Below are 24,239 nucleotides of genomic sequence, written 5' to 3'. Positions count from 1 at the left end.
GTTTCGCATTTAAAAAAATAAGCCTCACTTAGAGCCTGTTTAGCCTGGTGGAGCTTTTGCTGATTGCGACCCGAAGAGCTTCTAAGTAAGGTATCGTAGCACCTCTGAACCTTCTGCTCTAGGATTTGCTTTCTTTCTCTTTTTTAAAACTTTCTGCGTCTTTACCTATATGCAAGCCAGAAATGTATGCCTTAAGGGAGACCCGGATAATGTGAGGAGGAGCCGTCCTACGATTTCTTGTGATAAATTAATTTCTCTGTTTTACAGAGTGGCACCCAACTTTCTTCCAGTAAGTATTGCCTACTAAAAGTCCATCTCTTGGGGTGAACCAGGATTTTGCCTAACTCTAACTCTAAAATAATAATAGCATGATCTGAAAATCCATTGGCAAGGAATCTCTGATTGCTGAAGTTCAGGACCTTAGATATAAGAAAAAAATCTATACATGAGGAAGTGTGGAATCTGCCCGAAAAACAAGTGCATGCAAAGGTCTTAGGTTTTAATTGCTTTTTGGATATGACTGAGGAATCGATCTTTGGGTTTGATAGAAAATTAAAATCGCCCCCTATGATTATTTCACTGGGAATTTGTAGTAAAGATTGAAATTATGCTTCATATGGCTCAGCATTATCTTCAACTGGGGCATAAATACTTGCAAAGGTTAGGTATCTACTCCCCAGCTTACAAGTCGCACAACACCACCTTCCTCTCTTATCACTAACAAAATTCACCACCTCTGCTTGAAATTTCTTACCCAGAAAAATCGCAGTTCCCCGTTGTGCTGCTGGGGAAGAGGAGAAGCCCCAGTATGCTGTCCAGGATCTAAACACAGTGAAATACGCCAACTTCCCAACCAGTATATGGGTCTCTTGAATTAAAATTACAGATGGATTGTCCGTCTTAATCCAGGATTCAATGGCCCACATTTTCTATTTTTTATTGAGGCCGTTAACATTAAAGGAGACCACCTTTAGGATTTCGCTTTTATCAATTAACCCGATATCCACCTTCAACCCAATGCTAGTGCCAGGCATTCACGTGGCACCCTTTTGCACATTAGAGTGTTGGAGTGAGTCCTGACACGCACGTGCTGTTTCTGATGTCCTAGAACCCTTGTTTGCGGTGGGACTTAGAAACTTTTTCCTGATTTTCTGCCACTGACAGATTTCGGGACTCACCTGCGAAGCTGATCCACTGAGGGTGAATTTCCGTGGGCCTGACTTCACTGTAGTTGCTACATTCTTCCCCATAGCAGGAAATCAGTTCCAGAGGGCCTAATGTCAAAGCCTCTTCAGCTACATCTTGCAGCCTTGTCCCACTAGAGGAATCGAACTTCCAGAAAAAACATCTAATTCCGAATGAAGGAAGGTTCACTGGACAGGACGCTGAACAGTATCCCATCAATGTGAACAAACTCCCGGGAGGGAGTGAATCTTGCACTTGTCCTGCTTATAGCTCTTCCTGCTTCGTCAATAGCTTCACTGAGACTTTGTCCTTCATAAACTCATTGCTGACTGCCCTGTCTTTGGATTCGGCCTGCTCCCTTGACCCAACGAAGACTCTCAGAATATTTCAAATCTGAAGGCATGCTCTTTGACCGGGACCAACCTGGTCCTCTTAATTAACCCTCACTTCATCATGATCGGCCCCAACCTTTACCCTTGTCCCAGTCTAGCAAAGGATGTAGCTGTGATAGGCATAACAACAAATTAATGATGCAACTCTTCAAGAAGGCTAAGCACAACTGGCCTCCTGTGGTTGCTGAAGAAAAGATGGATAGTTTAAAAAAACAAAATCACATGATACAGTAGCTCATAGTTGAAGAGCTATAAAAGGCCATGGAATCACTCAATGAGGTTCTGAATGGTTTTCAGAGGTTGTTGGGTCATGAAAAGCATATCAGTGACTATCAAAAATATGCATACTTGGCTGCATATTATAGATCGGTCCTTAGCCAAACTTGCAGGAGACCTGGATGTCAAAACTAAGCATGAGGAGACATCAAAATGTCCCTATAATATCAAACTCACCTTTCCTGTGATGAAGAGCTCCATCGGTCCTTCAGGGCAGACCTTGAAATGAAGAGGAACATTTTCATGAGTGCTGTTACAGGCTTCCATTATGACCTTTGGCTACCTATACAATCACAACAATCCCTTGTTAGAGATGTTGCAGTCATTTAAATACTTTTGCTGATATCTTAAATTATATGTATCACACATCATCATTCTCAGGTCTGTCAACAAAAGACGCACCGACAACTGTGCCTATCAACTGTTGTAGCAGGATTGTGTATCTGAGAAAGAAAAAAAGCCACTCTGTCCAAATTGCCAAAATTCAGTGGGCCATTTCTGTACACAACCTTTACATCTTTCATTTACATGTATGCCATGATTGCTTCTATTCTATTGCAGTCCTTCGTGTTGTTTAAACCGCTTTGACACTGTCATGGTTGCCTTTCAACTAATAATCTTTCTTGCCTATTTGGAGTTTGAATGTGTCAAGTATTTCAATCTCATGACTTGTTGTTTGTTTATGATTCATGTTCACCTTCCTACTAATAAGTTTAGCACAGCATCTGAATTTCCTTCTCTGCTATCCTGCAGTGATTCATAATTATATAAATTGTGTTCACATCTTTACTTTTGTATAATTTGTTTTCAGTTTTTTTAAACAAATTGAACTAATTATACTTCTTTGCGTTTATTTGTTGCTTATTCAAAAATAATAATTTTGTCATACATATTTTAATAAATATTGAGCAGATATCACTATTTTAATAAACAATAATATTAACTATTACATACATGTTAAGAAAGGAATAGGACATTCTTTAATGTACCCTTCATTAGACAGTTTTACATGGATTGCATATACACTAAAAATGAACAGATGTGTGCTCAACACAAGTAAACATTGTGCCTGCTTAAATAAAATGGAATGATCACTGGTTGAAATAAAAAAACTTGAAAGGTGGAATAAGTGATGCCTGTTGTACTTATGCAGCAGGTTTTTGAAGAAAAATTTGTATAGAGGCAAATTACATGACTCTCTTAAAACATCTGCATGAAAGCAATTGATGTCAATCAGTGGGTGTTATTGGACATTCTCATCACTAAAGAGGAGCATTTAACAGTGATTGCACCCATGCATAAGGGGAGGTTGCAGGTATTTATGGATTTTCACCATGAAGCTCTAACAAACTTTAACATGAATAGATTGTTTCAGGTTTATTTTTTAGGCAAACAATGAAATAGAAACCCCTTCAACAGCACAAGGGTGTATGAGTAGCCTGATTTCTAATCAGATGAAATTTTTTTTTTTTTTTTAAATTTTTGTACTTTCCATGATTAAATCTAATGTTAAAAACAAATGTTGGGTGATTTTTAATTAAGTTTATAGTATTAAACAAACAATGAGAGTTCATTGAGCACAGTGAAGCATAAGAGCAAGAGAGGTAGGCCTGGTCATTTTTAGATTTTAATGGCATATGATCACCTGTTTTTAAGCATATTTCGGCAGTGTTGGCACATATGGCCTTCGAGCAGATGCTTCAACCTGGTTTAGGTGTAATTAAATATACCACAACAGCCAGATTGTGAGTTGGCAATGTAGAGTTTAAACAATGTAGAGTTCATAGAGGGATGAGCAATGCTTATAAACAGTGTGCTGCTGGTGGATTTACTTCAATGAAAATTCAGAACTAGCATGAAGTATGTGCTTACAAAGTTGGGTGACTCAAATCATGTGTAGACAGTATGCTAAACTATTTGAAAAAACCCATAGAATTGCCTATACTGCTTCTTAGTAAACTTTATTGGAATTCAAGGAGTGTCAGGACAGCAAACTCTCTCGGATAAATCAATCGGATAAGCATTTCTGGGGAGGGGCGCTTATAAACTAATCATGCTGGGTACTCAGATATGAGAGCCCGAAGTGAAAGTAATACTTAAGGGTCTGTAGATTTACAGGTGAGACATGATGGAGAAAACCCAGTAATTACTCAACATAGCAATGATGCTTGAAGGACATATGTGCTTCATGTTGTTCTAGTAGATAGTCCATCCTTTGGAGATGGGTAAAGTGACATTGGACATTTAACTATTTTAGACAAGATACCTTTAAGTGCTAGAAGGAATAATGTTCCAAAACTGAAAACAAAATCAACAACTAGGTTGACTTAAATTTTCGCTAGCCTAGGCTATAAATCATAGTTGATTTTTTAAGTTGAAATATACTAAACAATATTATTTTCTACTGTGATTGTATCATATAGAACATTTCTACATTGACAATCAATTACAGAACACATTCTTAAAATGTAATCAAAGAATGTATTTTGAGAAAGTTGTTTTGGAAGTATTTAGGCAAAAGTTATTTTGACAATAATTGATTATGTGATAGAGCATACCCAAATAATTTTGAGAATAATGGATGATGTGATGGAGTATATATAATAAATAGCCATTTGTGATCTAACAGCTTGAACAGGGTATTTAAAGAGTGGTCAAGGTTGAATTAAAACACCATCAATATGTGGAGGATATTGCATTGTGCTGTATCCTCTAGGACATTCTCCTAAGATGAAATTAATGAAGAAGCAATGTTGCATACTACCAGGGAGATACGGAATGTGTTTTTTATGTCCACAAAACTATTCACACCAGGATAGTCATTTAGTGAAGACAAGATGGAGGAAGATTGATTGGAAACATATATTGAACACTTAAAAATAGAGGATTGTGAACACAGTGTATGTAATCATGTGTCCAAGTTAAGTTGACTCGAGCAATGGGAAATTCGAATTTGTTAGTTTAACTTATTCACACCAATGACATTTTTAAAAATGTAATCAGATATATCCAGCGTGTGACCCAAAATGCTAGAAAAATTTGGTTCTGTCGGGTTTAATTATCTTTGTGCATAAGAAGTCACAAGGGGACCACAAACATACATGGAACACACACCTGACCAGAATTGTACAGCGCAGAACTGGGGTCGAAACAGGGGATGGAACAGGGCCAGGAGCAAACCACGGGGGAACCAGCAAGTGAGATTCTTCCCATCAGAGTCACATGGGCAGATATCCACACGCAGGCAGACTTACAGGTGGTGAACACAACTATCCCCCCACCCGGTCATTTTCCTAGACCTACTCCTGGGACTATAGTAGGCCAGATTGCACCTAAAATGAACAATTCAATTACATCCACACCCACCTCAATAGCGCCAGAAGCGCTTGGACAGGATCTAGCAGGCATCATATTTGATCCTGGGACCACAGCAGGCCAGATTGCACCTAAAATGAACAATTTAATGACATCCGCACCCACCTCAGTAGCGCCAGGAGCTCTTGGACAGGATCAAGCAGGCACCATTTTTGATCCCATTATTAATCTATCCGACTATGATATGACGCTAGCAGAAAGGGATGTACTTAGTAAGGGCCTCTCATTTGTTTCCCACAGCCAAACCAGACTCCTTCACTACCAAATTGGAATTACAAAAATTATTTCGCAAGATAAGATTAAAATATTTCTTCAGCAAAAATGTACACAACCCTCCGATCACTGCAACACCTTTTAGGCCAACCTCCAACTTCACTCTTTGGGAAGTCAATAAATTTATAAAACACAACATCACCAAAGAGGAGAAGCTTGCATTGAGCACCTTGTGCCAAAATAATAACATCATCATCAAGGCAGCAGATAAAGGCGGCGCAGTGGTGGTGCAGAACACAACTGACTACATCTCTGAGATTGAACGACAACTGGGAGTTAGGGAGAGTTACCTTCCCACACCCCGAGATCCGACTGGGGACATCAAACTCTTGATAGAAAAATTAACAGAGGAGGGAAACAAAGCAGGTTTCCTGAGTGAACCTGAAAGACAATTCTTGAATAACAAAGAACCAAGAATACCCACCATTTATACTCTCCCGAAGGTACACAAACGTCTGGAAAAACCACCCGGAAGACCCATCGTCTCTGGTTGTGGTTCGATTTTGGAACCCCTCAAAAAATTCATTGATCACTTCCTACAACCTTGGGTCACTGAGACCAAATCATATGTAAGAGACACGACGCACATCATCCAGCTCCTGGAGGGTCAACCATTTGACTCTAATACTCAATTGCTAGTGACACTCGACGTCTCGTCGCTTTACACGTCCATACCACAAGCTAAAGCACTTGATGTGGTGAGATGCACTTTGGATAAAAGACCTAGACCACACTGCGTACCCACAGACTTCCTGATCATCATGCTTGAAGTGGCAATGGGTAAGAACTACTTTGTGTTCAAGAACCAATACTATTTCCAATGCAAATGCGTCGCCATGGAGGCTACCTATGCCCCGAGCCTGGCGAATATCTTCATGGACCACTATGAGGAAGAACATCTGTATTACATGAACAACCCATTTATCAACTGCATAGCAGCATGGAAGCGCCACATAGATGATGTGCTGATGATATGGACCGGCACCACAGAAGAACTCAAGAACTTTGAACTTTGGCTCAATTGCAGGTCTGCAGACATTCAGTTCACTATGAATTTTAACAACAAAGCCATTGAATTTCTGAACCTGACATTCCGCGTAGATGAGGGTCTCCTATACTGCGACCTTTATCGCAAGCCAACTGAAAGAAACACGCTGCTGAAATATGAGTCTAACCATCCCCGCAACTTACGTGACAACCTCCCATTTGGGCAATACTTGCGATTAAGGAGGAATTGCTCAAGGAGAGATGACTTCTTCAAGGAAGCAGATAACCTCACCAAGAGATTGAGGAACTGTGGATACCCTACAGGCCTGCTCAAACACGCAAAGAAGCGAGCGTGGTACAGTCCCAGGGAAGAACTACTACTACCCAAAGAGAAGACAGGGACTAACCACATTGTTTGTGTTACGACTTTTAATGCAAAGAGCAACGACATAAAGAAAATCATTAAGAAGTACTGGAACTTATTGGCGGACGAACTCAACACCACTGAAGACCCTCTTTTTGCATTTAAAAGGGAAAGGACTATCAGAGACAATGTGATCAAAGCATACCTTGAACCACCTAAACCCACTGATTTGAGGAACCTATTGGGTCTTCCTCCCATAATTGGCCACCACAAATGCGGCTCATGTAAAGCCTGTCCACTCACCATTGAAGGGTCTAGTTTTACACATAACAACGCAGTACATAAGTTACCCATTTTCACGAACTGCAACAGCGTCAATGTAGTGTACATCATTTTATGCCAATGCAATAAACCATATGTAGGTAAACCACACAGAAGGTGAAAGCAAGGGTTCTCCAGCACATGAGCAGGATCAGATGCAGAGTACAGGGAGCGCCTTTAGTAGAACATTTCACCATTCATAATCACCATCCAGAGAGCATCAGATGGAGGGTCCTTGAGAGAGTCTGCCCAAACCCTGGGGGCAGGTCACTTACAGATACGTTGAGTCTTAAAGAGTGCAGGTGGATCCATTCCCTCAACTCTGTTTTGGCAGGTTTAAATGAACATGAGGAAACTGCTAAACAAATGGGTCATTTATGAGACATCAGGGTATCCACACACCCCTGTGCAACGCTGTCGTTACTAGTGTGTGTAATTATAATGCGCATGTTTATATATCGACAATGAACAGGATCACTGTAATGTTGCACAGGTGTAATGTTTTACATCACACTTCTATATATTAGTAGGTCGCATGTAAACATAAGGCGCCGAGCAAAACATAATAAGGATGCATATTTTTAATGTTTTTGGCACCCAGTACAATGTATATTCATTTCCTTGAAGATCGAAATACCGTCACCATTGCACAAGCCATGTAAGTCACACACTGTGGATTTTTGATCTGTTAATTGACAACCCCTGTTCGACATTGTTGTCACTTTTGTGTGTAATTAAATGTGCATGTTAAATATCAACAAGGAACATGATCACTGAAAAGTTACACATGTGTAATGCCTGATTAAACTTCTCTGTATTAGTAAGGGTCTTTTACGAATATAGGGTGGCACCTAGCAGTATGCGTATTTTTCCAGGATTCACTCATGTAATTTCAATACATCAGCACCCAGTATAATTATTATACACATCCAGAACTTACGCTTTTTTCTGATACTAGTAGGACCAGCTTAGAAGTGCACCTTTAATTAAAGGTCCTCTCCTACTCAAGGAGGCATGGCACACCTAAGGCAAACCGGATCGTCTTCACCGGTTGTGTGGCAACCGCACGTAATGTTAACGTGCACGCTGCCACGTTGCTTTAAATAACCTTTTGGCGCGGCTAGCCACCAGAATTCGTTTTCACCAGGATCGCAAGACGGAAGCCTTCATCCCCCACTTTGACCTATTCAAGACGACTTAAGGTGAGAACCAACCGCACAGCCTGACCCTCCGCCATAGTCACTTTAACTTCTGTCATTTGTGATGGTCTCATTGGGACCTTTTAGTCTTCACGTCGCGTACCCGCGTCTAATGGGCATATTCCCACCAGAGGACACTGCTGACCTTATAATACACTTCGACTAGGCCCGTTTTTTACCGCGACCTCAGTTAAATTTTGTGTGTCCCCGCGTCCAATGGGTATTTTACTACCCGAGCACAGATATTTGAGTACGCACTCTGCCTGGCTCTTCACTCGCAGTACGCCCTGCAAGTTAAAGCACTTATCCCTGCACTTTATTAGCTTTTCACAAGCGGATGGCTCGCATGACTTTCTCCACGGGTTTAGTTCGACTCAACCTTCAAAGAATAGTGCGAGCTACCATCGGCGCTTTTTGGTCAACATTTTACCCAGTTACGCCTGCATGAACACAGCCTATAGATCACCATGATTAATTCTATTCTTCTCACTTACCATCACCCCGGTCTCAGATTTATATAGAAAGCTTCCACACTATCCTTTCTGGCAGATACTAGCACAAGATACTTAGAATGACCACCTAGTCAGCATTTTTTCTGATGCCCGAATCATTTCTTTCACAGCTATTCATTGCCAACATCCCGCAGACTTTTTTACCGGGATCCCTAAGCCTGAATTACTCTCTGGTCTAGTTAAGGTGAGTTTTGCCACCTTTTCACTCCACTCTTCACACCAATAAAATGTGCTTCACACACCTGACTGTACCATGTCCTCTATCCGTAGGCTGTTACCGAATTCTCCACTCCTCTTCCCCCCCTTGTCCTAATGTAGACCCGTAGTGACTACCAAAGGGAGCACATTGTGGGTTGAAACGTCGACGATATCACTAGGCACAGATTTACCAAGACCATACATTTCAAAAAGAAACATTTGTTGCTAGTCGGTTTCTTGGCTGTTGCTCTGGCCTGAATTAAACATTGTCCTCCTTCATTCCCCTTGTACATAAACTCTTGTAACCACTTTGTACATATTGCTCCAAATTGATCACTAAGCACTTTGTCACATGAGCACTATATGTAAATACCTGTGAACAGCCTCTTTTGAATTTTTTGTACTTTTGAAAAATGGATATATCTGAATGAATTAATTCTGATAAAATACAAAGCTATACACAAACATTTCCATTCTGATTATTTTGGATACTGTACAATTCTGGTCAGGTGTGTGTTCCATGTATGTTCCACAAAAGAATTTGTGGTCCCCTTGTGACTTCTTATGCACAAAGTTAATTAAACCCGACAGAACCATTTTTGTTTATAAACGTTATACCCAGGTTCTGAGGGACACCGGGTCGCCCCACTTTTGTTGTTGATGAACCAAAATGCTAGAGGACACATTTTAATTATGTGCATATAGCATGGAATTACCCACATGCACAGATTTTGAAGTCAGAATTAGTTTTTAATTTAAATTGATAAAAGAAGATCTAACTGCTCATACTCATAAACAATGCCTAATACAACTTTTTCCAGGCAGGAGCCAAAATAGCACACTTTTAAATGTATCATTTATGAACAAAAATCCAAATGAATATGCAGTGACATTGTTTGCAGGCACCATTGATTAATAACTGAGTTTTGAACCTAGTTGAGTGGGAATGTGCTCATATTAAATTAACCAAAGTTTAACAGACATTGTTAAAATTAACTGTAAACCTGCAAAGCTGCCATAAAATACTGTGACAAATAATTGGCCCGAACACTTGTCCACCAGACTCATCTATAAAGTTTAAGTTGCTGGATATAGAACTTTCAAAATATATGACATAGAGAAGAGAATACATTAAGTTGGGGGCTTATAAAAACAATCAGTCATCTAAACAGGCTTTTAATTTTTAATATCTGTTGGGTGTACATGATCTGCTCATAAGGAACAAATGGGATACATGATGATATTTAATTGAATGACTTAGGTAAAGAAGTATATGCAAACTCTGTAACAATACATACTATTCCATTTGTATTTATAGAAATGTGTTTACACAAAATTCAGAGCATTATTTAGGATACGCTACATTATTGTATTGCACAAAAGATATATTCTTGCTGAGTAAAGACGTTATGATTTTGCAACATATGCAAGTTGTAGATGTATCTCTAGCATATATTCTTTGATTTTATGCAGACTTTGAAGTAAGAAACTTTACATTTGGAATATTAAATAAACTATATTTATTACATTTAAATAGTAACAATAATATATGAATATAGGCTTTGGCTACACAAGGTATAATATGGAAGCACATTAGGGGGTCGATTCCAATGTGGTTAGGACTAGCTCCGACCCTCGGTCAGAGCCATCCTACCCACATTGGAGTCAGCGATTAAGATTCCTTTCCGACCAAGCCATTCCGATGGGCTCAGTCAGAAAGGAACCCTACTCGGTTTCTTGATGACTTATGACGGGCTCGGAGAGCCTGTCTGCCATCCGGAAACCCTTCCCCGGCCGCCTCTCTCCCGCTGTGGGAGTTTGATGGCAGTTTACCACTGCCTTTCTATGCCAGCTTTTTTGAGACAGAAAGGCAGTGGGAAAGGGTCTTTGGGGTCCTCCAGCAGGGCCTCCATGGGTGCGAGGCTGCTCAATAGAGGCCCAGGGGCCCCTATTGGGCCCCCCTGTTGATCCCGGCACCCGGTGCAGTGATAAAGTGCACCTCTGCTCTTTCACTACGAGCATGCATTCCGTTTGGAATGCATGCTCCCATTGAAAGGTACAGGTATGCGACTGAACAGGGTTCGGTTGCATCCTACATGCAGGTCTAGAACCGACAACAAGAGGTTGTTCGGTTAAAGTCCGACTGATGTCGGATAGACTGCAGTCCATCCGACATCGAAATCGACCCCTAAATATAAAGACATACTATAATGTCTAAATATTTTTGTAAAGCTTAGAAGTAGTTTTTGTACATTTGAAAATAAAAATGAACAGTATATCCGATTGTGGGAGCTTTTCTATGCATTTCGATGTAAACTAATGTATTTGACCCTTTCTCTTAGAACTATAATGCAACATCATACATGATTTGTTACATTAAACAATTATGTAAGGACCATACAGCTGCAATTTGTTTTCAAGGTGTTAGAAAGTTGCTAAAAGACCAATGATTTGGACTGTTTATTGGTGATTTTTTGTGACTGTTGATAGTATCATTGTCTACCACTTTAGTCTCTTGTATCGCCATTGCACCTTGGTTCTTGTTGATTGACAGATTGCTTTGTGATGTGCTTGTGGTAGCAATTTTGTGTTACACTGCCTTGCTGTTTTTTTTTCCAAAACCTGTTTCTTTGTCCTGTGAGAGGATTCCACTTTACCAGCCACTCTTTGTCCATGACACAAAGTTTACTGAGAGGGACATAGGTGTGCCTATATGCTTAGTGGTGTACAAATACCTTTGATGCTTGCAACTTGGGGTACAGTAGGCCACCATTATCCCCCTGTACAAGTGTATGGCGCAAAGGGAAAATATACTTTCCTCTTCAGGTGATGTCTATAGTGTAAAATGGATGTCTGCAAAACCAATATCAGGGGTCAGACATTGTTTCCTGAGAATTAGACCTCTTGCACCATCTATGTACTGAGTTTGCAAAGAATTAGTGGCAAACATCTTGACATTGTATTAGTGAGAGCCCTTTGCACAACCCCACACACTTGTGTTTATAGTGATATGTACTGCATCACATGGTGTGTGGAGACACACTAGTTGAGGTAAATCAGGCAACTTGGAATCCCACATTTTTTAATTCACATTATTGAGGATAATGGATGCTATTTCTACTGGTTGTAGTTTATTCTTAAATTTGACTTTTAATAATTCACTAATGACTTTTGCTTTCAGCACTGGTTTGGCACACAATTATAAATCATTTCCTTGGGTGCTTGTGCGACAAAGTAGGATATAAAAAAGATTCTCTCTTTAATAACACAGAGAAGTCCCAGATGTGTATCACTAACATCTCACTGTGTTTTTCAAAGTTCTGCACAAACAAACATGGGCCTATGTTTCAAAGATTGAAGTTTAAGTGTTCTAAAAATGCTACAACATTGAGGACAACATTGAGGTTAAAAGCTTAACTTCACAGTGGTTACCCAAGAGGGACTCTAGAATGCCTTATCATTTGTATACCACCAATTTTGCTCGTGAGATACAACATTGTTTCATGGTTTCCCATACTTCATATACATAACAGCCTCATTTTCCATGTACAACATCAATCTTGCTTGGAGAGTCTTCCCATTTTCCAAGTAGGCTCCTGATCAGCACTTTCTCTCATTGAAAACCTAACTGGTCTTTATGGCAGGTAAACAGTTCTGATCCCTAGGATTTGATACACAAAACTTGCACATAGGCCTTTTTAAATGAATGTAGTAATTTTAATACTCCTAAGGCTCTATTCCATGAGGATATTCTGGGGGTCAAAATGTATACTACCGATGGCACTTAACCATGAAATTGTGTGAATTATAAGTTGTTGCCTGGGATTGCAGAATAATATGCATACCAGTGAATACCTGTCCAATTGCACTTTTTGACAATACTGGGGGAAACAATGGGAAAAAATCATAATAATTTACCATTTGTTTGGAACAGACAGTAAATGGCTGGGTTAGGATCCTCTTTTCTGGAATTCGGGGAGGGGTGTTATTGCCTTTATGAAGAACTTAGATGTTACTAATACTGTATCATGAAATATATGTGGGCACATTGATATGTAGTTTTGGCCACATATTAATATATGAATAGTAAAGACAGTTATGTGTTTGCAAACCAGTTAAATCCCACCAACTGTTCTTGCTAGTTATACAATTTATCAAATTTGGTTTCAGTCATGTTTTTGTGAGCAGTAAGTTATGTGAAGCTGGAAATCTCGATCCTAGATTAAAACAAACAAGTGTATAAAAACATGAAACTTGTTTAACACACCTAATTGTTTAGCACTATGTGGTATATGCTTCAAAGAATGATGTTCTAGGCAATGTTATGATGAAAAGTATTATTTTCAAAAGTTTTAATTTGATATGGAGACACCTTGCAATGCACCTGGAGCTGTGGTTCTTTCTAAGCACAAATCAACTCTTTGCTTTGTGTTATTGGTGGATATGCAGAGAGAAATGGGATGTATAACACTAAGGGCCCGATTCTGATCCGGTTAGGAAAGCATTCCCACCTAGGGCCCGATTATGATGCGGTTAGGAAGGCCTCCTAACAGCATTTGCTCCTTCCAAATCGTATCGGGAACGTGTCTTCCCAACCGAGGGTAAGATTACGATGTGGTGAGGAACATAGGCTCCCATAGAAGTCAGTGGGAGTCTAACCTAATCGTATTTGGAAGCATCCGGATGCATCATACTCGGTCAGTCGGACTCTCCCGAGCCGAGTCAGTCGGGAACTATTTCCAAACCAATGAGATCAGGAAGTTTTCTTAACCGCATCAGAATCAGGCCCTAAATGGGAGGTTCGATGACGCTATTCATGCAAATTATACAGGAAAGAAATTCACATGCTCTTCAATAATTGATTGTGTAATAACAACCTGTGAATCAACCTATATATATTTATACAGAACTTCAAGTAAATGCTGTGGATTTAATTTTTTATTGACTGTCCCAGTTCTGGCTTGAGTTATCCACCATACTAAATCCTTCATGGAACTTTGGGGGTGGGGTCATAAGTTGAAATCTAATGCAATTGCCTATTTTGTTACCCAATCACAAATATTACATCACATGATATGATTTGTTAAAAAGTATGAGTGACAATAACATTTTGCACTTTGCATAGTCCAAATAATGCAATTGAAGAATATAAAAACAGAGTATCAAAGGTTTTCAAAATACTCCAAATGAATGATATTTTCCTACACAGAAGACAGGCAAAAAATGATAAATATGAACATCAAATGCCTTCTGAAGTATACAATCTAATTTGTATGCAAATCAAAAACTATTTGCTGGTTAGGATGAACATCTTACAGGATCAAGAATGTCATAATCTACAGAAGCCTTACTCACAGGAATAAATTAATCTCCAAGGCATGTGTACATTCAATAGAATGAATCAACAAAACATGTTACTAATCGTTATACATGTGAAAAAGGTGATTCAGACATTATGGGTGTGTCCTGTGTGCCTAAACTTGCTACTTCGTCTTCCACTTATGCTTCCACAGTCATATTTAAACTGCAAGATTATCCAATGCTTTGTAACCTGATCAAATTCCAGTTTTGTTCACGAAAATAGAATAGATTTTAAGAAGACGATTCTTCCAGCCCGATCTCAGGATCCACCCCTACTAGATGGTGCAGTGACATAATCATGCCAAAATATAAGAAAGGTGCTCATAATCTTGCACTAAGGTACAGGTAGATAACCCTCTTTAATGCAGTCAGCAAATTGTTTTCTAGTAGCATACTTGAAGTTCTGGAGTCAGGAAAAGGGAATTATACTGTTGCAACAATCAGACGTCGGGATAAATGCATCCTCTCTGGATAACAGCTACAGTAATCCAATCTATAAAGCCCTGCTCTGGAGGAAGTTAGTTGTTCTTTCTTGCAACATTCTTTTGTACTTCATACATACATTTTGTGCAAGCTCCTATTGAGTACAGACAAGGACCTCACTTCTAATGTCACTACTGAGAATGGGATACAGTAAGGATGCTTCTTAATGCTGTTGTTATTTTTGCTATGCCTGAATGATTTTAGTTTGACTTTAATGTATGCTGGTAAAATAATTATTTTTAATCTAACCTGAGGGCCACAGAACACGCTGTATGAACTCTTGAATAATATGCTAATCATTACTTTTTAAAGATAATTTTTTTTAAAAGAGCAAAATCTTAGATTTTAATGGCAGATATAAATCCCTTCGTATAATTGTTGCCTTGCAAAAATAATTTGTAGAAGGTAAAAACAAAATGTATTCAACATCTATTAAATTAGGTGTTAGCACATGAGGCCGAATCCACTCACTTTACAAAATGTAGCCCCATCGTAATTCTCTCCATATACTGAATGTCTACAAGGTGAAATTCCTTTCCACCCTTCTTTATTCAGTTGAACATCTATCATATGGCTCCTTGTCTTATTTTGGATGAGGTAGAGAGGACGCTTTTTTGCAGATTTTGAACACTGAGTCAGGGTACAGCAATACAGATATTACTTTAAATTTGGACTACTAACAACCTATGCAAGGGGGATTGCAGCAACTATAAAAAGGAGGTATCCTGTTACTGCACTGCCCTTGGCCCTTGGCACCCTGAGAAAAACATTTAAAAATGGAAATGATGTTATTTTCAGCCAGAAATGACGACTGCACATTAAACTAAACACAGAATCAGGAATGTTTTTACTTATGAAAAATTATTCAGATGGGCAGACATTGGTATATAAAATGAAGTGTATATTAAAGATTTAAATCCTGAACACATTCTAAATTAGACACAGAACATTGTATTACATAAAATGGTATATGTCTTTAGTACGCACTGCACCTCTTGGGAAACCATTGTCAACCTTGGTATTATAAATGCTCATGAGGTAAAAAAATCTACGTTTCGCAGAGAAAAGTTGGTCTGCTTCTGCGATTCCTGCTTGGAGCACAGTGGGACATTCCTATAAAAGTATGAATCCGTCTATTATGCACTCAAGCTTTCCAAAATCTAAACCATGTACTTTTTGTTTGCCCTGCCCTCCTGATAAAAAAGAAGACAAATACTATACTTATTGATTATCAGGCATAATGTTAAATCTGAAAGAGGTGCATGTTTTAGATGAATGTATTTTTAGAATGCTTGAAAGTTTTCTTTTGCCATTTTAAATCTCTTTATATGACACAATTGGAGTATGAGTTTATTATTTGTTATTATGTATTGGCAGCTATCTTAAAGTTAATAATGTATGCTGATTATGCTAAGTTGTATCTTGAGGAGGGCAAGGACATTTTAAGAGCTAGGAGTTTAATTCACTATAAAATATTTTTGGAAGAGGAATATGAAAATGAAATGAGTATTTAATTTGAAGAAAAATAGCCTTAAAAGCATTATTTTTTATTTTTTTCTGTTTTAGCTAATGTGGATGAGAATGCCAAAAGATCTACTGGACTGAGTCAAGCATATTATTTTGGGTGAGAAATGATTGATAGAGAATGGTCATTCTTTATGAACATGCCAAGTCCACCTCCACCATGCCTACATCCTCCTCAAACTAGAGCAACAACAAAAAGAATGAATGATCAATAAATGTAGATGTACATTGGCGAGTAACTCTACAGTAAAGCCCACTATAATGACACGCAAGTCTAAATGTCATTAAATGGCTTCTTTGAATGTCTCTCAGGACTATTAATGAATCACTGTATATTTCAGCAAATAGGCATTACAATTTTCTGGAGATAGTTTAATGTTTATTTAGAACTGATCGAATTTAGAGAGTGATTAGCTAGTGGTAAATAGTGCTAGAGGCACTCTTGTGGTCTGACACCCTGTGATGACCTTTGACTACCATTATTTTAACTGACTTTGGTGTGTTATTTTATCCTAGCCTGAATGAACGATGTCCTGCATATGCCAGTTTCTCTTAAAAGTTTCTTTCTTGTAATCTTGAAGTGGGAGCTGTCACGGAGTAGGACTATCTTGCCAAGAACAGAAGGGGATGTGGGAACTCCTTCCTGCCATGGGAATGCTTGCTTGGAAGCTGGCCAGTTCTGGTAAGATTCCTCTGGCGCCGAGGGAGGTCTCTCCCAAACCTTCTAGTGTGTTTTAAGTAGGCCTGGGCGTAGTTCGCGAAGTAGCACTTCGCGAAGCTACGCAAAGTGAAGTTCGCACTACGCGAGCTACGCGTAGCACTTCGCGAACTGCGTAGTACCTTGTTCGCACTGTGCCAGATGTCGTTTTCAATGATTGCACAGTGCGGACAAGCAACCGGCACTGTGCAATCATTGAAAATGACATCTTGCACAGTGCGAGCTGTAGTTTTCTGCTGCTCGAGTAGATTTTTACTCGAGCTTCAGCTTTCTCAACGCGAACTGGTAGTTTCTCATCGCGAGCGGTCGCGAGCATACGCGACCACTCGCAATGAGAAACCTGACCTCCTCGCGTTGGGAATCTCGCCGGGAGGTTTATTTTCCATGCTCGCGATCGCCAACTTGAAGTTGCTGATCGCGAACAAGGAAAAAGTCTCGCCGGGATGTCATTTTGCTTGCTCGCGGTCGCCAACTTGACGTTGCGGACCGCGAGCAAGCAAAAAATGACCACAGCACTACGCAACACTATGCTACGCGTGTTCGCACTGTGCTACGTGCAGTTCGCGTAGTGCGAAGTAGCGCGAACTTCGCAAACTACGCGAGCGTAGCGTAGTGCTTCGCCCAGGCTTAGTTTTAAGATTATAAAGCTGAGGGTTAATGACTTAGAAACCGGTAGTTTGGAATCAGGACGGGGACGGATGCGTCTACTTCAGAGCGTGGAACCCTGGTGGCTGAGGCTCTGAATCCAGGTTGTTTAATTCTCCCAGTCAGGAGTGGGCTAAGATGCAGTGTTTGCACCAGGTAAAGTATGGAGTTTTGACTAGTGCCATTGTGATGCGTGTTTCCAGTGGCTGTGGTCATTTGAAGTGTTGAGTTTTGGTTATTGCCAATGTGAATTTTGGCCAGTGGCTCAGATCATTTGAGGTGCTTTCTTTGTGATGTGTGAATGAGTTGAGGTGCACATCCAAAGTAATCATTTGATGTATATATATCTTTCTGATCTCTTGCAGGACGTCCAGTATATTTGCTTGAGTATTATTTCATACTATTTGCTGCTTGTTTATTCATTAGTGTTATTCATGCATTATTATTGCTTGCATATAAACATATATATCTCTTTGTGTATTTGAATCTTGTCTATTTGGCATCTGGGAAAGCCTTTTTGTTAGAGAGCATTGTGTAAAACAAAACCCCAAGCGTTATTCTAAAAAGAGAGAGTCCTTGCATTTTGTAAAATAAAAACCTTTTCTAAAGGTGTTGTTTGTATTGTGTTATGTCTCCTGCTTCGCCAATTTTTGAGCCACTGTGTGGAAGATCCTGTATTATCTGAGAGGTGAAAGCAAGACATAGGCTCACATGCATCAAAGCAAAAACCGGTCGCAAACGAGCAGATTCTCAGAATCTGCCCCTTTGCTACCTGTATTTTTGCATTTGGGATGTATCATCCCAAATGCCAAAATCGCAATTTAAGTAATCTCTATATTGCGAATACTTAAATTGCCTTTGCATTTAAGGAATCGCAAACTGAGATTCCTTAAATGCAATGCATTAAAGTTAAGAAACTAGCGATTTCGCTAACAGGGGGAGCAAGTTACCATGAAGTTGAACTTCATGGTAATTTGCAAAAACTTTGAAAAATGCACTAAAGTGCATTTTTCAAAGTTCCATTTTACACATACACGTGCCCTTGGGGCATGTGTGTGTGCAAGATGTACTCATATGCAGATTTCAGGGGTGCAACAGGGTGTCCTTTTGACACCCTGGCACCCTTGAAATTGCATTCTCAATTTGCGATTCTCTAATTGAGAATCGCAAATTGAGAATGTCTTCCCATTCATTCCTATGGGCCTCTCATAGGAATGAATGGGGAGGTATTCCTTAATTGCAACTCGCAATTTGCGAATCGCAATTAAGGAATGTTTAGAAATCGCTATTTTTTAAGCGATTTCTACATGCATAGCCTTTTGCTATTCCTTATTAGCGAATCCTTGTTTTTCGCTAATAAGGAATCGCAAATGGCATTGTTGATGCATGTGCCAGTAAGTATCTCTTGAAGGAAAGCAATGCCCAGATATTTATGTATAAATTAACAAAATATTTATTTCATGAAAAAAGAAATTGGAAATGTCCTTCAAATATAAGTATACAGGCTCCACAAGGGAATCTGTTACAATGAACATTATTTAAATGTGGAAGGGTTAATTTGTGCACTGTAGTAATGGTGGTTTGGTAGTTGAGTTATAAAAGATTGCCTTATGCAGGGTTGCTTGCTGTGGGAGTATACCAGTGCCATTGTGTGAGCTGTGTGCTATATGCATTTCCTGCACATGTCCCACTGGTTTTCCAATCCTAGACAAGTCTTAAATGTGAAGTTCTTCATGTGAAATTTGTGGACCCAACAACAGAGCATATTAAGAATGTATACAATGGTTTTTAAACGGGGGGGTCGTTCGTAAGGACTCTTCTGGTAGGACAAATACCTATGTGTCATACCTAAGCAGGAGAAGCGCACATTTGAAAAAGTGCCATGGTGCAGGGATTCTACAGAGGATTCTAAGGCACTGAGCCACACAGGACCAAAAAAAATAACATGTAATTAATACCATGATTGTGTTTACAATTTTTTGTAAAATGTAAAAAAAGGTCACCAAAAGATCAAAATCTATTAAATGAAATCAACTTTAATGTTATGTAAAAAACAAAACTTAAGGCAAGTATAGGGCAATAATCTGGACCGTGAAAAAGGAAATACAGTATCACATTTGAGTTGCAATAAAATTATCAGACAGAGTGCATCACCTGGGGACAAGCCAAAGCTCTCCATCAGTGTAGACAAATTCCTAAAAGTTTAGGGAAATGTATCCCAATCCATAGAATGATTAGGCTCTATATAGCTAGTAGTTTCCAGTGTTGTTTGTAAAGTAATGATGTATTAGATGTTTATTAAAGATTATGTGTCACACAAGAATCTTTTACAACTCACAACCCTGTGCCCACCCTGGTTTCATTAATGGAGTCTTAAAACTGTTGTAATTCTTTTAAAACATACAGTTTAATTACATTTAACTTTACGTAATCAAATGTGATAAGCATACCGGCTAGATTATGTAGATGATGTTTTATGTTTCACTGGTTGACATATGTATTGTGTGTGTGTGTAAGATAGACAGAGAGAACGTTTCTATATTTTTAAAGAACTCTGGACCTAACGGGTGTGTACAAATTGCAACAGACATTCAATAATTTAAAGGGATATGTTTGTAAGATCAGTATTCTACACCAAACTTATTTGTTTAGAACATAAGTGTTTCTGTGACAGTGAAATACATGAAATAATGAATCAAGGCATGTAAAATGCCCAATAGATTCTTGTTTTGCAGTGCCCGCTGTTTAAATTCACTATGATTAGTGTTGGTTGGCTACATTGAGCAGGTTAGGCCCGTGGAGAATTGCACCTTAAGTCCTTGGTCTAGGGCTTTGTGCCACACAGCAACGGTTCTGAGGTGCTATTTGGTGTACCACATTGAGTTTCATCTTGCTGGATCAGTTCTGATGAGGAAATCTGGGGACTGCATTGCGTGGCCACAGCTGGGTTGGCAGAGCACCTTTATCCTCACTTCCAAGGGTCCAAAACTGGTAAGACACCACTTGGGGGTTGGGACTCACAGATGGTTAGAGCCTTTTCTGTCTCTGAGGCTCTGATCAGGAGGCCTGCAAACGTGCCCTTGGAGTATCTCAGGGGGCCTGCGTTCTAGATGCAAGTCCAGTCCTTCTTACACATGCATCAGGACAGCAGTGCAGTCCTTTTTGTAGCAGAGCAGCAAAGCAGCCCATCTTCTGAGTCTTCCACATGCCAAGAAGTGATCTGAAGAGTTTGGTCTGAGTGTCCAATATTTATGCTGCAAAAAGGGAGGAACCAAGAGCTGTTGTACTGAGGCCCTGCACAGTGCTCCAAAGGTATGATAAACAAAACCAGGAGTGCAGTTCCTCTGGGAGAGGGGTGTGGGAGAGCGATTAGTCTCTATAGAATGCCCTCACACACCTAGCAAGGTGTCATGCTTCATCATAGGGCTTTGCTCCTCGTCGGGCCGGCGCTGCAATGCCCGACGGGCTCCCGCAGAGGGGCTCTTTATCGGAGATCTTTTTAGAGACAGCCGTATGGGTGCGTGGGGGTAGGTGCAACAAGTGTAGTGAGTGGTGGTGTAGTGAGTTAAAATAGGTATGGTATTCCAGCCTAATTAAAATCGGTGACCCCCGAGGGGATTATGATGCTCCCCAGGGAAGTAGAAAGGTCGACATGTTTCCTGCCCTATGCCCAGTACATGTCGGTGGCAATTCTTCAGGACCAAGTGAGAGAGTGCTAAAAAAATATATTCTCTACTACATAGTGGGAGATAGTAAAATTGGTACATCACCAAGCGAGTCCATTGGGTCCCAAAGGGGAGTGGACCCACTGTTGCAAAACCTAGAAGAAAAGGAAAGAAAAACAGGACAACACAAAGAACACATAAAGAACAATTTCAGCATTCGAAATAGGTGCTGTCTGGCTACAGTGGGCAACCGTGCAGCAGTGTGATTCATGTTAGCATGGCTGAATAGGTGCTACCATGGCTATCCCTCTGAAGGACTACTCAGGTGGGGTTTGTGCTGGATAAAATACGGACTACCGACTACACAATACTATAACACCACCATATGTGCCAAATGCTGTGGACTGCTTCATAGAGTGCTATATGGCATGGGACGGACCGCAATAAGTGGCCGAGCAAGTATCAGGCAAAGTGCAAAAGAGGACTGCCGTCCCCAGATCTCTAGGATAATTTGTAAGCGTGGTCAATAGGGGGAGGAAGGCAAAAATGTGTGTAGCGTCGCTGCCCCCAAATACCGGGTAGCGGGTGGTTTCACAAGTGGTGAGAGGAGGTATTGAAGATAAAAGTGCCAATGGCTATGAAAGGGGGGACCCCAGGCGGGGAGACTCACCCCCTGGGATACAGAAGATGCTGTACAGGTTCGCCTAAAAGCAGAAAAAAGGCTCGCCCTAAAAACGTAAAAGAAAGCGTTAATTAACCTGCAAAATGCCGCACAACAAATACAGGCATATAACACACTGTACTCACGAAATTAGGGCGGGCACACAGCCGTAATCCTATCGAGGCTTTGGCTTCCGTAACGAGCAGGCGGGGGTGTGTTCAAAATAAAGGAAGTGCTCACACGCACAAGAGAAAACGACTAGACCGCAAGCTTGCGTGGCCATCTTGGGGATGAAAGAAACTTTATTGCACGGTCAATGCGGGGACGGGAACATCAATTGGTAATGTTCCCACAAAAGGGGTAGTCTAGCACGAGTATCAAATTACGTGGTTACACGCACAGAGGAGTGATTCTGCGGGGTAAATATTGCAATAAAGAATTCGGGCGAGCGTCTACTACAATGACGCATAGGTGGTGTAAGAGTGCCTCGGAGTCTTATTCATTGTGGGACAAGGTAAAAGGAGAATAACTCGGGCCGGAGGGTCTTGCCACATGAGTTTAAGATGACAAATGTCAAAGAATATCATTGTTACTCATGCGGTGTCATCTGATAAAATGAAGAGCACCACCTGTAAGCGGACCAGGGGGATATCACAATGATGTTGTCACCATCTGGTCAAAACGTGTACATCGGGTGAATCATGTATTATTGAGAGTAGCCCATGGTATATCATCGTTGAGGCCGATTGTGTGGCTAGAAATTTTAAAGATCCATTGCTGTTCCTTTCGGAAAAGGGCCTCCTTGCTGATCACAGGAAAGGCTTGCAGAATTGTCCACGTCAGGTCATTGCCCGTGTGGTTCTTCTCCAAAAAATGGGTGCACATTTTGGTGTTTGCCTTTTTGCACCTAATGTTGCTCCGGTGTTCGGAGATTCTGATCTTGACTGGACGTGTCGTCATGCCGACGTACATAAGGTCGCATGGGCATTGAATTAAATAGATACAGTTGCGTGTATTGCAGTTGGTATGGGATTTTTGTTGCCAAGTTAGGGATTCTGAAAATGTGATGTTCCTGCTTGCTTTAGTTAGGGCGCATGCGGTACATTGTCCACATGGGTGATGGCCTGTAACAGGTGGTAGGCCGCACAGTCGCTGGTTGGCCGGTGGAGGCAGTCTGGGTCTAGTACTGATAAGCAGGCTTTTCAAATTATCAGTCGTTTTGAAAGCAAATCGGGGCTTGGGGATTTGCCAGTCTCCTACCGACAGCAAATTCCAATGTTTTTTGATGATTCTTTGGATGGAGTTTGATTCAGGCGTGAAGGTGGTTACACACGTGAGTAGATCAGTTTTGATTTTTTCTGTGGAAGTCAGCAAGGCGTCCCTGTTAGTATTTCGTGCTCTTTTGTAGGCCGTTTGGGTGATCGCCCTCGGGTATTCTCTTCTAGTTAAATGGCCTGTAAGGTCATGTGCCTGTGTTTTGAAATCCTCCAATGTACTGCAGTTGCGTCGGAGTCTGAGGTATTGTCCATATGGCAAGTTATTGCGTAAAGCCTTGGGATGGAAACTGCTAAAAAGTAGTGGACTATGGCTATATGTGGGTTTTTTGTAGGTTTTTGTGTTCAAACCTGTCGGGGTTTTGAAAATGAGCAGATCCAGAAAGGGAAGTTCATAGACTGATGAGTTGGCCGTGAAACGTAGATAGGGGTTGAGACTGTTAACCCAAGCTACGAAAAGGGGGATGGAGTTCAAGTCTCCTTTCCAGAAGATGAGAATGTCATCAATGTACTGTCGCCAAAGGGTGACGTTCTCCTTATAGATGTTAGTCTCAGTGAAGATGTAATTTGCTTCAAAATGCGCCATATAGAGGCATGCCAGGCTGGGAGCAAAGGTGCTCCCCATAGAAGTGCCCTGGACTTGATGGTAAATGAGGTCTTCGAATTGGAAGTAGTTTTTTGTTAGGGCAATCTCTGCACACTCCATAATGAAAGAAATGGGTGTGGGCGAATCCCATGTTTGTGCTCGGAGTACTTCTTCCACAACATCCAAGGTGGCCCTCTGAGGGATGTTAGTATAGAGGGCCTCTACGTCCAAGATAATAAG

Source organism: Triturus cristatus, chromosome 6 (assembly GCF_964204655.1).
Source record: "Triturus cristatus chromosome 6, aTriCri1.1, whole genome shotgun sequence".
NCBI classification, from domain to species: domain Eukaryota; kingdom Metazoa; phylum Chordata; class Amphibia; order Caudata; family Salamandridae; genus Triturus; species Triturus cristatus.
Note: the sequence above shows the minus strand (reverse complement) of the source record.